We start from the raw sequence: 14,559 nt of genomic DNA, 5'->3' as shown, positions 1-14,559 counted from the left end.
AACGGCTGCTCATTACTTGTGGTTGGGACAGATGATAAAATGATAATAACTTATGAGCTGATTTCCTGTGTACGTAATAAAGATCCATCCTGGATCATTTCCCAACAATTTGCTTCACTTTTTCCAAAATAGATCTATCTTTTCTCTCCATATGGGAGCAGATTTTTCTCATGCAGGGCTGTGAGGTGCCGACAGTTCAATGAGAAGAACCAAACTCGACTAAGTAAACAAATACCACTGAGCTTTTGAATTTTGAATTACATGAAATTACGAACTAGAGACTAGGGTGTTCAGCTGTTTAAATCCATTCCAATATTCTGTCAGATCACAGCTGATCCACAGTATGAATCTATCTTTTGTAATCATTCAAATACCGTGGGCTTCACTGGCTGGGCTATCATTTAATTTCCCATCCCCAATAGTCTTCGAGAAGGCTGCCTTCTTAAACCTCTGCAGTACTTTGGCGTGTCTATACCCATAAGGCTGTTGGGGAGGGAGCTCTGGGATTTTGACCCAGCGATGAGAAGGAATATATTTCCAAGTCAGGATTGTGTGCGTCTTGGAGAACAACTTCCATGAGCCGTTCCCATGCTTTTGCTGCCTTGTCCTTCTTGCTGGTCGAGGCCATAGGTTTGTAAAGTGCTGTCTAGGGGGTCTTGGCGAGTTGCTGCTGTGCATCCTGTAGATGGCAATGACTGCTGCTACTGTGTGCCGGTGATGGACCGAGTGAATGATTATGGACATATTATCTCCCATTGGGGGTCAAGCGTCTTGAATGTGGTTGAAGCTGCGCTTATCCAGGCAAATGGAGCGCACTCTATTGCCCCTGTCCCAGTTAAGAAACCTGAATGGAAACCTCTGGAGACTTTGCGCCCCATCCAAGGTTTCCGTGCGGTTCCCGGAGGTTTTTGTCAGTCTCCCTACCTGCTTCCACTACCTGCAACCTCCGGCAACCACCTGCAACTTCTGGGAACCACAGGTTTCCTAAGTGGGACAGGGGCATTATCACACTCCTGACTTGAGCCTTATCGTCGGTGGACAGGTTTTAGGTAGTTAAGAGGTGAGACACTCACTGTTGGATTCGCAGCCTCTTACAGGCTCTTGTAACGACATTGTGGACAGTTTCTAGTCAATGGTAACTCTCCATGGATTGGTGTGGGGAATTCAACCACATGGGTTTGCAATCTTTCATACTTACTCATCTAACAAAACAAAAATCATTATTTCTGTTTCATATTTGGCATGAAGAATCATGTCAGAATACTCAAGTCTCTTCATTTCCCATGGTGCTTTGCTGGGAAAATGTTCCGTTATTGGTTGCTCCTAAAATAACCAAATTTCATGTCTCTTGCGGGACATTCATTACAATCTTTCTATGTTTTGGGGCCCCTACTCTCCCACAGGGTAGTAAACACTGAACCCACTGAACTCACACACCAAACCCTCCCTCCCCACAATTCTGCCCCAACTTTTCAATGGCCAAAAATTCCCCTTCACCCAGACACAGTCCACCCATAATTAAAGCCCTCTCTCTCAAAGACCCACCAATGCCAGCTTTGATCCATTGTCTCTGCAGTGCACTAAGAAGAGCGGATAAAAGAATCCTGCACTGCCCAAGGCCCAAGCAGTTGTTGGCAGGCCACATAATACAATTACACATGGCACACTGCCATTAACTTTTTCTTTTGGTGGGAAAAAACTGCAGAATGAGGAAAAGTAGCAGTCTGATAAAATAAAAGTAAACAGGCTGTTCTTTATTATACATTATATGCTCATTAATAATCATGCCAAAATTATTAACATCCATTATTTGACTTTCCAAAAAAGCCTGAATAGATGAAATCCATAACCGAGAAACATAAACAATTATCTTAAACTGTTTTTGCTAGCACTGTAAAACATTTCAGGCATAATTTCTAAGTAAACTACAGATCCTGGGATCTATGGCCCTAATCCACCACTTAAACGCCAGTAGATCTACTTGAACCTGCATCGTTTTCCCCACTCAAATGGCTCAGAACTCCGGAATAAAGGCCAGTCTCATAGAAACATAGAAACATAGAAACATAGAAATTAGGTGCAGGAGTAGGCCATTCGGCCCTTCGAGCCTGCACCGCCATTCAATATGATCATGGCTGATCATCCAACTCAGTATCCCGTACCTGCCTTCTCTCCATACCCTATGATCCCCTTAGCCACAAGGGCCACATCTAACTCCCTCTTAAATATAGCCAATGAACTGGCCTCGACTACCCTCTGTGGCAGGGAGTTCCAGAGATTCACCACTCTCTGTGTGAAAAAAGTTCTTCTCATCTCGGTTTTAAAGGATTTCCCCCTTATCCTTAAGCTGTGACCCCTTGTCCTGGACTTCCCCAACATCGGGAGCAATCTTCCTGCATCTAGCCTGTCCAACCCCTTAAGAATTTTGTAAGTTTCTATAAGATCCCCTCTCAATCTCCTAAATTCTAGAGAGTATAAACCAAGTCTATCCAGTCTTTCTTCATAAGACAGTCCTGACATCCCAGGAATCAGTCTGGTGAACCTTCTCTGCACTCCCTCTATGGCAATAATGTCCTTCCTCAGATTTGGAGACCAAAACTGTACGCAATACTCCAGGTGTGGTCTCACCAAGAACCTGTACTACTTGGCTAAAGCACTGTTAACAGCACACCTGCATTGCACCGGTGAACTCCTCGTGTAGTTAATTTTTTATGGTGACGATGGACCCAATGAACACAAGTGAAAGGAATGATCCAGCAGTCATCCTTTTGTTGGTCTTGGTGAGGAAAAAATATTGGCCAATAAATTATTTGAGACATCAGGTTTAAAGTTAGAAAAGCTGGAACAATGGTAAGAACATATCGTGTTTAAAGTAAGAAGAACATCCATTAACGAGGGGAAGCCTAATAGATTCACTTCTGTAACAAAGATATGTTGCTCTGTATCAATATTATTACAACAATTGTTTCATGCGAGTACAAGCTATTCTTCCTCAGGATTGAAAATGACTTGCAGCTGTTCTGGACACTTGGGTTCTGAGGTGACAAAGGCTAATGTTGGAACCACTGACCCTTCTACGTTGATGCAGGTGGTGACTGAAGGGATGGTCGTGAGGGTAGTTTGTGAAGGGGTGGTTGCACTTCCATGTGCTTCAGTTGCATGGACTTGAGGTTCTCAATGGTGACCAACATGTGCCTCCTCCACTTTGAGCATCATGTGCCAGAGATTCCCACAAGTTAGTGAAGGTGAGTTAAGGTGAGAGGGGCAAAGTTTAAAGGAGAAGTGCAGGGCATGTGGGGGGGGGGGGGGGGGGGGTTTAAACACAAAGTGGTGGGTGCCTGGAACACATTGGTGGTGGCATACATACAAATTGGGCAGACCAGTCTGTCCGTCCTTGTGTACCGTTTTATGTTTTAATTGCAATTTAATAAGCTTGACAGAGTGAATGAAAACAGTGCCATGTCCTCACTATTAGTGTAGAATGCCTATGGCAGAAACCGATTGTGTATGCTGAAAATTGTTTGCAAATTTAATATGACTTTTACAGTTAATTCCAAATAAAACAGCATTAGCTACCTGACCATCTTTAAGTATCTATTCATGTGATTTGTTTTGTATAAGTCTGTGAATCAAATCTTCTGCTATGAATATAGAATTATCTTCAACATTGTCAGTTGTTCATTGAACATAAATAATCTCCACTTCTTCGAAATTTAGATACAGAATGCTTGTTAATGCTCATTTCCAAACGTAAGCTTGCTATTAGAATGACAACATCAGGATCTTTTGTGGGATGGATCTTGCATTGGCATCATTGAGACGGGCCCTTTGACCCATCGAGTCCAAGCCAACCGACCGACACCCATTTAAACTAATCCACCCCAACCCAATTCCAATTTATTCTCCCCATTTTCCACCACTCACGTGCATTTTAGAAGCTGTCTACAGTGTTTAATCTGGAAACAAGGAACTGCAGATGCTGGTTTACAAAAAAAAAAAAAATTGCTGGAGTAACTCAGCGGGTCAGGCAGCATGACCCGACCCGAAACGTCACCTAAACACTTTCTCCAGAGATACTCCAGCACGTTGTGCCTAATTACCTATCTACCCACATGCATTTGGGTTGTGGGAAGAAATCGTCAGGATCGAACCTGGATCACTGGAGCTGTCAGGGAGCAGCTAGATTTACTGCATCACTGTACTTACTGCCCGCTCTCTTTCCCCACAGTCAGAGCAATGTGGCAATTCTACTAAGCTCCAATGCATCCTTCAGTATGTGGTCCTGCATCCTCGGCAGCGCTCTGTTGGTAAGCTCTTAAAGAAAAGAACCGTGCCATGCCTTTATTCATAAAGCCCGTGTACTGACAAGGTTCAGTTACAGCTGCAACTGAAAAAATAGCAACTTACTTTTAAACGGCAACGGGCAAGTAAAGATTATTGTGCAGCAGCTGAAAGTAGCAGATGGATGAAAAGAGCAAGTCATCGCTTTTAAGATGATTGACTGCGCAGGCTGCAAGGTTTAACAAAGATCGCTCTGTGTCGGGGACAGACTTTGACCCACCTACAGCGTGCCCGGCACCTGCCATCACACATTGCAGGGGTGATCTGGGGTTGACAAATCTGAGGTTGTGATATCTGGATCCAATATTCTTATCGAGCACAGCTGTACACACAATGCTCCAAATCGGCTGCATTCGTCTGTTTAGCTCAATAGTAAAACTAATTTAGTTGGTCGAGTAACAAGACTTGCAACATAGTTTTCCATTTGGTACAGTGCACACCATGAACATTATAAATCTCTTGTTTTGATGTTTATTCCATAGTTGATTTAATTTTTCCAACATGTGTTATTCTCAAAAAAAAAGTCTTGCCCCAAAGCACTTCACAGCCAATGAAGCACTCATAGTGTGGTCACTGTTGTTTAGGACATCAGTTGTCAATCTGATAACCGGGGAGCCCCCACTAAAGATACAAATTGTAATGGTCGGAGGCTTTGTCAGTGGTGCGGAGAGAAAAAATAAATATAGGGGGAGTTTACCAGAAGGAAGCCCCTCCGTTCTCTTCAAAACAACAGTCGCTGGACCAACCAAGTGGCGGGGTTAAGTGTCACATATGAAAGCAGGTAGGTACTTGCAATGGTACACAAAATTGCTGGAGGAACTCAGCGGGTGCAGCAGTATCTATGGAGCGAAGGAAATAGGCGACGTTTCGGGCCGAAACCCTTCTTCAGCAATTGTCGAGCAATCCCTCAGTACCACAGTGGAATGTCAACCTGCATTCCCCAGTCAAGCTCCTCGAATGGAAATACTTTAGGAACTAAGGATATGAACTATCTATAAATGTTAAGGTGCAACACAGCATCCGAAATGTCCTTAGAAAATCGATTTAGCAGTATATAATTCAACATCCAGTTTGACATCTATCTTGAAAATAAATATGTATTCATAAAAGGTAATCGCACAAGAGAAGTCTACTCTGTCCGATAGCACACTTCTGTCTCTTTGAAATAACTCTCCTAAATTAGACCGCGGAACTTTGTCTACCCCCCCCCCCCCCCCCCCCCCCCCCCTCACATTCCCCTTTGAAAGTTTTCGCTGTCTTTTCGGGGGGTTCATTCCAGATCACAGCAACTCGCTCTGTAAATGAAAATCCAGGTTCTCGTCCATGTGAAGTGCTCCAAAAGCAGAAATGCGACCGAGAACCGAGTTCCCACCCGGCAAAAGATGTGTGCAGCCCCGCAGCAGCCGGCAAACCCACCCCGCCGGTCTCCCACACGCTCGTTCATAAATCCGGGAAGGACATAAATCGGGCGCTGGTAACCTGGGACGGACCTTCATCCCCTACTTCCCGGTTACTTTACGAATCCGTGCTTTTGCTGATCATCTCTTCAAGAAACATGTTTTCCTTATTTGTTTACTTATTGCAGCAATTGATTTGCATCAATACCCATTTGTTAGCCATCAAAGGCAAATATTCTTCAAACGTTATTTTCAACTGCAGAATGGCTTTGTACTTTTTTACTCGTGACTGTAAGAATTCAGATTGGCAAGTAATCGCTCAGGGACATTTGCTGTTTATGATATCCATGAGGTCAGATTACACTGATTGATCCGCACCAGGTCTCAAGCAACAACACAGCTGCAAAACAAATTCTAAACAACTGTTCCACAAAGGAACAAGAGGGTCTCCTGTCTATAATGCAGCTAATGAAATCTGCCCCTGGCTGGGATTAAAGGTACAACGGAGCTGGGAACTGTTTCATAATCCAAGACAGTGCAGTGCGTGTAACTGCAAGCCATCCATTCCATGACTATGGATCCACGGTGCTCATGACATTATCTGACTTCAGACTAAACAAGAGTACAGTGCAGACCTTGTTACTATCTTTAAATCCCCTTGGGATGAATGGGTGCCCTTGATGTGTACAATGTGACCGTCTCGCCATCTTTTACCATCCTTTAACATAAAGGACGATGTTCCTGACATGTTGCTCATGCGCATCCAGCTCACATCATCAGAGACATTGAACCAGATCTGTTTCCCTTTCACCCGCACTAATCTGGATCTCCGATGAAGAGGTGAATGCAGAAGTACCAGGACGTGAATGGATGGCAGGAGACCCGGCATTCGCTCTTTGTTTCAACACAACCACCCTCGCCGCGAGTGTGAGCACTCTTTCCCAACCCAAGACCAGTAGCTGGGGATCGCATTCCTGGACCGTTCGGAAGCTTGAATGGCATTTGCTACATTATGTTCAGAGTTCTGTGACTGATTTCACTATTGCTGTTTTTCCAAATAAGATGCCAAATCCGTTCCCCCTCTCAAACGAATGTAAAAGATCCAATGTACTATTTTTCAAAGAGTCCTTCCCAGCAGCATCAGTCATTGCTGATCTCAAAACAAACATGGCTACATCTGGCCATTATCCCATCGCTGGTTGTGACCTCCCTCCTTTCCTACACTGGGAACTTCAATTCTGAAACAAGACATGAAGTAGCTGCCCTTTGCTTCCTGTATTCATAAGTGACAGGAGCAAAATTAGACCATTCGGCCTATCAAGTCTACTCCGTCATTCAATCATGGCTGATCTAACCATCCCCCTCAAGCCCATTCTCCTGCCTGCTCCAATGTGTCAGTAGAAAAACATTCTCTGTTGGTTAAAGTATAACATCAAGTGAATCAGAGACTTTGCAGAAGACTGAAGCTCTCCTACCATGGATAATTGCAAGTAGCAGATACATTTGTCAAGATTCCTGTAGCAATATTTAACTCAAATGTCTGCAATAATTGTCCTGCACCATTGTTACTCTCAATCATACTCCAACACATGCTCTCCTTATGAATAATTTCCAATAATTTTAATTCAAAGAGACTGATGTGCCGTTATAAAGGAGTGAATAATTAGAGTCCATTTTTGAAGGACTAATAATCACGTCTCACTGCTCACTTCCTATTTTAAGCCTACTGCGTGTTGCTTTGAAAACTTCTGGAGGTTAAAAAAAGTCCTTTCAGTAGTTTTTGGCATAACTCTAATGCAGGAGAAATTCAAAGACTTTAAAAAAATGCTTGGCATACAGCTTGTTTTCTGTCTTCCGTGACATAACCACAGCCTGTCTGATCCAGGTGTCAGCTACAAGAAGCTTTTATTCACCTGATTCCCTCAGCTGAGGAACTCAAAAGTGACCAATTTTGCAGAAAGGATTTTCAGTAGTGAACAAGTTATTCAACAGCAAAAAAACCTGTTCTCCAAAAGCAGTCTGGCGCTGTTTTGACAATTCCTCTACCCAGCTAGTTATTGTTCGACCAACTATGGAATGTCTACAGGCACAAAATCCTGAACTCTTTAGGTTTTACAGCTAAAACCAGTAGATCTATTTGAATGGGTTCACAAGAGACTGCAGATGCTGGAAAACATTGAGCCAAAAACAAACTGCTGGAGGAACTCAGCGGATCAGACACCATCTGTGGAAGGAAATGGATAGATGAATTTTCGGGTCGGGACCCTTCTTCAGACAGGTTTATCTGAATGGCTATTGGACATTAGATCAAAAATAACACCCCAGAGTATGAACAAAAAAGGCTGGTTGCAAGTAGGTGTACAAAGGGAAATGTTGTCAATAATCAAAACTGTAGTTGGTTTAATGTGTGTGTGTGTGTGTGTGTGTGTGTGTGTGTGTGTGTGTGTGTGTGATAGTGTGGCATTATAAAATACAATCACGTATACATAAAGATTATTTAACTCGGCTCAGAGGTTTAAGATAGCAATCACTAAACTGAACACTCCACCGTATCTAATGATAGATCTAACTTCTTTAAGCAAATCACAATTTTCTACATAAAAATTACTTTGTTAAAATAAATATACTATTAATGACCTCGACTTTTATGGTTGAGGGATGGTCAAACATCACTGGGGCAAGATCCTTTTAGTTGTGTTCATTGCATCCAGTTAATTGTGCAACTGGTATGTATATGATAATCTTGTAAAAATCTGATTGAGAAAATTCTTGTTCATTTTTCGCTCTGATTAGATGGTCCAATATTATATATATTGAGAGAGAGTTTCTCATTGATATGTTAGCCTAATCTTAAAGGCTACTGTCAATTAGACTTGATAATGATTGGTATTTTTGATTACCATTTTATCACTATTTAGAACTCCAGCACCAAGATATACTAAGTGTCTCAGCTGGGTTAGAGTATGTTTTTCCCTGTATATTTCAGATTCCCTTCAGGCTGCCAAGATGAGTACAACTGCAACTGCCATGCAATGCTCATCAGACGTTAATAATAGCTCCTTTGTACTATGGTCACATGAACAGTGTAGTGCTATGATTGCTGTCACTTTGGGCTCATTATGCAAAGTAAGCTTTCACATCGACCAGTTCTTGCTTTAGTTGGATCACTATGACCAATACTGTTTTCGCCCCATGGCATGCAAGAGCTTAGCACAGAATCCTTTCACTGCCACCATTTCTGAATCACTTGTGCTATACTGAATAGAGCTTTTTTATTTTAAAAAAAAAAAAATCACCATACCAACCTAACCACAATAACCACCAATCAGGGAATTTTTACACAAATTGACTAATACAATTTAAAACAAGTAACTATACCAGATCATGTTAGTTAGTATATTTTAGTTATACCAAATCAGGCTTTATTACTTATCCTGTTTTTATAATGCAAACAAAAATATTTTAATTAGTTGCCTGTGCAAGATGCCAAATCTAAAAGTAGTCATTTTCAGTGAACAATACTGATGAAGTGTTATCTAGCTTTATCGTGTTATGTAATATCAGCTAAAAAAAAACTAAGACTTTAATTGCATTTAGTTGTGTTTGGGTACAGTGCCATTCATTTTCAGTAAATTGGTAAACAAAGACCTAATTACAATGTATTGACGGTTATGATTTGTTAATCGTTTGAGGTAATAGTTAATTAAATGAGAAATACCAAACTAAAAGATACCTCAATAATTTAAAAAAAGTTTTGTGCAGAGAATGCAGAGAAGTTTCTGGCTGCGCCTAATGAGACCACTGATATCTGACTGCTGCACTCCTCCAATCTGCAGAGAGGCTGGCTTTGCATGTGGTCAGTCTTTTGGTTAACACAGGCATCGTGTTAGTGTCGTATGAATTTAATGTTGAATCTGCTCAATGTAATGGAAAAGCAGATGTCATCATTTAGTTTTTCCGCATTCAATTGGATGTCAGGGTAGAGGAAGTTGTGCTTGCCCAGTTCCATGACTTTGCAGCAGCGCTCCCTTGTTTTGATATCATAAGACTTGGAGTTCATCCTATTTCGAGGAAAGCTCTAAAATCAAGATTGAGAGTTCAGTGCCACACTGTTGGCAGTGCCGTCTCTCAGTGGCGCAGCAGTAGAGTTGCTGCCTTACAGCGCCTGAGACCGGGTTCAATCCTGACGACGTGTGCTGTCTGTATGGAGTTTGTATGTTCTCCCTTGGGACCCCGTGGGTTTTCTCCGAGTGCTCCGGTTTCCCCCCGCACTCCAAAGGCGTACAGGTTTGTAGGTTAATTGTCCCTGGTGCATGTAGGATAGTGCCAGTGTATGAGGTGATCGTTTGTTGGTGTGGACCCGGTGGGCGAAAGGGCCTGTTTCCATGCTGTATCTCTAAAGTCTAAAGTGGAAAACCAAGGCCCAAAGTGTCCCTCGGATGCTACAAAAGATTCCTAAGCAAGGTCTTCATAACATCAGTGATCCTGAGGGACGTATGCAGGGTTTGCACAGTTTGCCGAGGTGGGACCATGGATCAAGCATTAGGTTCCTGGTCCCAGAATTTCAGGTGACTCAGTGGCGCACACTCCTAGCAAAGTTAGTATTCCCTCTCGGAGATTGCACCTCTTGAATTCAGCTCTTGGTGATGTTGGTAAATAAATATTGGATGTGATACCAGTGTATCAATCAATGCCCTGTACTTCAATATATGCAGTTCAATACCATAGATCTGTCTGAATGTGAAATTGGGGATCTTCAATAAATATTTATTTACTAACATCAACAAGATCAAATGATCTGTTTATTATCACATTGTTGTATGTGAAGTCACCCAGCATGAATTCAAGGGCTGAAACCTCAGAGGAACATGACTTTGTCAGGATTATCAGTAAACATCACAGATAAAGTATTAAATGGCTTTATCGCGTAATGTGGCATTAGGGAAAAAAACGATTTTATCCAAAAAAAATGTTATCTCCAGGAAGACACCTCTGCCTCAGTACTGCAATAGACAGTGAGCTTAAATTCAAGAGCTAAAACTTCCAAGAAGGACTCTAATTTTTAGAGTCATCTGACATCCAGGGCCCAGGAGACAAATGCCTGATCTATGGTCACACCTCAAAAAAAGACCTGCTCACTTCCCACAGTTGCTTCTTCAATAGATAGTTGAAGATAATTAACATTAAAAGAAAGGTACATTTAAAAACAATTGAACTAATTCATGACTCTCCCAGTTTCAGAGCATCAATTTGGTCTCTACCAGTTTCTGATGGGATTCATCCGCTCCAAGTCTCATACACACACACCCACCCTGAGAATCTATAAATGGGAAGCAACTAAAGTTGGAGCTAGAATTCATTGATTACCTCCGAACACCCAATTAGTGCCCACATCTCAATAGAATTAAACTGGCAAGACCGGTTTCCCAAGTCTATTACTCAATCCTACACAACACCCATCCAGTTCAGACTTGAAACAGGTCTACAGTATTGCCATAAAAAAAAACAAGTACTGTTTGATCTTATGCTATCTTCTAAACCATGTTTGAATTTTGTTTAATTAAGTTGTCCGTAACTTTTCATTTTGATTCCCGTTTGTGGTTCTTTCTGATGCAACACCAACATTTCCTCTGGTGCGAATGTTCTTGTTCACAGATGCAACAAATCAATCATATCTGACACCTTATTTTGAACTGCTCATAATAACATTAGTGTTCATCAACAACAATTTGCCACTCTACATGTCAGGCCCCTTCACCATAGTGAAAACAACCAAGGTGTTTTAGAAAGTGTCATCTGACCAAACATGACACCAAGCCTCAAATCTGAGGAGGAAACCAAAAATCATGCTCAAAGACATAGGATTAAGGAGCTTCTCAAAGGAGAATGAAGGAAGAGGCAAAAATGTTTGGAGGAGGATTTCAAGAGCTTTATAGTCTAAAACTAACCCATCTCCTTTGTAAAAGCAGTCAAATCAGGGAATCAAAAAAAGATGGGGGTTACACTTGGACACTGGTCAATAACATCAATCCAATTGTGTATAAAATATAGCATTTCATGCTCATTATTATTATTTTCAAAATATTGATCTATGGTTACAATATAAAGGAACAATATAATGCATTAGCACTGCCAAAGCAATTAGTAGGTTCCCCCTAATCCTCCTCGAATTACAATGACGCAAGGCTTCTACGTCTAATGCATAACTCGTAAAATCCTTTTCATTCTTATAATACTCCCACCAAATTAGCAATCCATTGTCGTGTTTCCCAAGAACTCCAGTCATTTAGTAAAGATTCAAATCAAATATCAAAGATTCAAATAACTTGGGAAGCACAAGAGGCTGCAGATAAGGGGATCTGTAGCAAAAACAATGGCGAGCACCTGGGGGAACTCAGCAGTTCAGGCAGCAACTGTGGGGAGAAATTGACAGTCAACATTTCCGGTTGATACCCTTCATCTGTAAACAGTCGAGATGAAAGGTCTCAACACAAAAGTCAACTGTCCATGTCCATGCACAGATGCTGCCTGACCCACTGAGTTCCTCCATTTTTTGCATTGCAGCATCTGTAGTCCCTTGTGCCACCATTTTAATATTCTACTTCAAAATCTATTCAAGGTATGCCTTCTTCGACAAAGTTTTCCCCCTCTCTTCAGTGGAACCATCCTTCTATGAGGCCCTCTCCCACAGTCCCCTTTGATTTCCATTGCCCCCAACTCTTTGACCACGTTCTCACTCAGACTTGCTAGCAAAGCCAAGTGTTCTTCGAAGTCAGAATAACACACGAGACTTTGGGCTCCAAGCAAAATGATTCACAAACTCCAAATCTTCCACCTCACCTCCTTCCAAACCTTGTCCCCAATTATAACTAGTGGTCTATCCATTATGTTGCAATCCCGCTCTCAGTCCCGCTGCCCCTCCCGCCTTCCACTTCTCTGTTACTCTTTCTTCCTTCTCATCCCCTCTATCTCCCTCTCTTCTCCTCCTCTCTCCTTTATCCTTAAGGCACGATGTACATTTTGCAATTGACAAGGATGATACACAGATACAGATTTGTGAACATTTCAGGGAGGTGGGGATGGGAGCGGAGGAGAGAACAGGGCAATGACATCATGTGAGCCCCAGTAAGACTGGGAGACAAATAAAACGAGTTTTTTTTGGATTGCATCTGGAAGAAACAATCGCCAGCCCCTCAATCCAGCTCCAACTCCACCAGCTGGAGGAATGCCAAGACTACACGACTGGATTGTCCACGGGCCACGGTCTTACAAGTCGGTAGCCGCCCCGCTGACCACAGTGGACTGTGCATCCCCGCGGGGGCGCGCCCGGTGCTGGGGCAGTGCGCGCGTGCACGACGCCAGAGCGAAGACTCCGGGTCGCGGGAGCGCGCCCCGCAACCCTCCCAGTGTGCGCGCTCCTCACGGCCAAGTCCTTCCATGAGATGTCCCAAAGAGTAGCCATAACTTTACAAATGTACTCAAAGCCGGACTGCCTTGCCCTGCCTCGCCAGTAGCTTCCCGCAGCACATCACCAAATCCTTTGATGCTGAGATTTAGCAAAGGTATAACATAAGTTTACGATGCCACGGAACGTAGCTGGGTCGCTGATAGATGGCAAACAGTTTTATATAAAACAAGCAGATGTAAATAAATAAAATACTTTATTATTTATTAGTATTTATTAAAATACTCTCTTTCCTCTCCACCGTAAAGAATAGTTCTCCTTTTGGTTGATTCTTTATAAGATACACAAATAAAATAATCAACCTGATACATTATCCCTTCTGACAACCCCACATCCAACCCTGGTGCGGTCCCTATTGTAATTACATCCGTTTCGAATTATGAACTAAAACAAAACTCGGATTAAAAACAGTTTCCAAACTTTTATCCTCGATGATCTGGGATCGTTTGTTTTTCCGTATATTAAGATAAAGCAATGCAAATCCTGAATTATTCATGGAGGAAAATCATACAGATTTTTCAGAAGAAAATTTAAAAAAGGAGATGTAACTGCAGAAGTAATCAGCAAGGTAACTTTTAATGAGGCGTAAAAACTTACCTCTACATAGGCAGTTTGCTGTTTAGTTTCTCATGAGCTTCTTAGTCCTACTCGTATTCAACTAGATTGGGTGCATTAAATCCTCCTTTATTCTGGTCTCCAACCCCAGAGGCTTAAAAAACAAAGATGAATGTAGTCACAAGGTTGTTGTTCTCAGCGCAGAGGTTCCGTTAACATTGGGACCATTCGGATCCTTTAATCCTCCTCCTCCTCCTCCTCCTTCTTTAAGTCGGGTGGTTTGGGGAGCTGACTTGAACAGTCTGGTCTTTTCACTGTAACTTTCCTCTCCAGTAACACAACGCTAACTTCAGTGCCGCTGACTGATCGCGGCTCGTCAGCGCGACCAATGGCGAGCGCAGGGCAGTAGCTGGCTCCACGTTCCCTTGTCGGGTCAGCACCTGTTTAGGACTACCAATGGGGGTAACATTTTAGGATTTCTTTCCCCCACTTGTACCTTGTTTACAACAGCGACGAAACATCTTGGCTGTATTTCATCGGCCGTAAAACTCTATGGAACTATCTTAAAGGGACGTGGAAGATGCGTTTCCAATGCAAGTCAGTGTTTTGTAATATAAGGTGGGGCTGGATTATTACAGTGGCAACAAACATAAACATAATAAACACTAACACAATGCCTTCCCTTTCAAATTCTAAGCGAAAAAAAATCAATAAATAGACTTATCACGTTCGATATTAATATCTCAGTCCCAACATTTGTGGGTGCATGAGGTCAAAGCCTCCCAATCAGTCCTTCTCCGG

The 14,559-nt window shown here is 42.3% G+C and overlaps 1 protein-coding gene across 1 annotated transcript in view; it reads right to left on the bottom strand.

Moving 5' to 3' along the window:
• megf10 (multiple EGF like domains 10) overlaps nucleotides 1-14,136 on the bottom strand; it is a 174,848-nt gene extending 160,712 nt beyond the window's left edge. The window contains exon 1 of the mRNA XM_033018083.1: nucleotides 13,801-14,136. The gene's annotated coding sequence lies outside the window, so the exon portion shown is untranslated. The remainder of the gene's footprint in view (nucleotides 1-13,800) is intronic.
• Nucleotides 14,137-14,559: the final 423 nt, after the last annotated feature.

This window comes from Amblyraja radiata, chromosome 3 (assembly GCF_010909765.2).
Source record: "Amblyraja radiata isolate CabotCenter1 chromosome 3, sAmbRad1.1.pri, whole genome shotgun sequence".
NCBI classification, from domain to species: domain Eukaryota; kingdom Metazoa; phylum Chordata; class Chondrichthyes; order Rajiformes; family Rajidae; genus Amblyraja; species Amblyraja radiata.
Note: the sequence above shows the minus strand (reverse complement) of the source record. Positions and strands in the feature narration are given on the sequence as shown.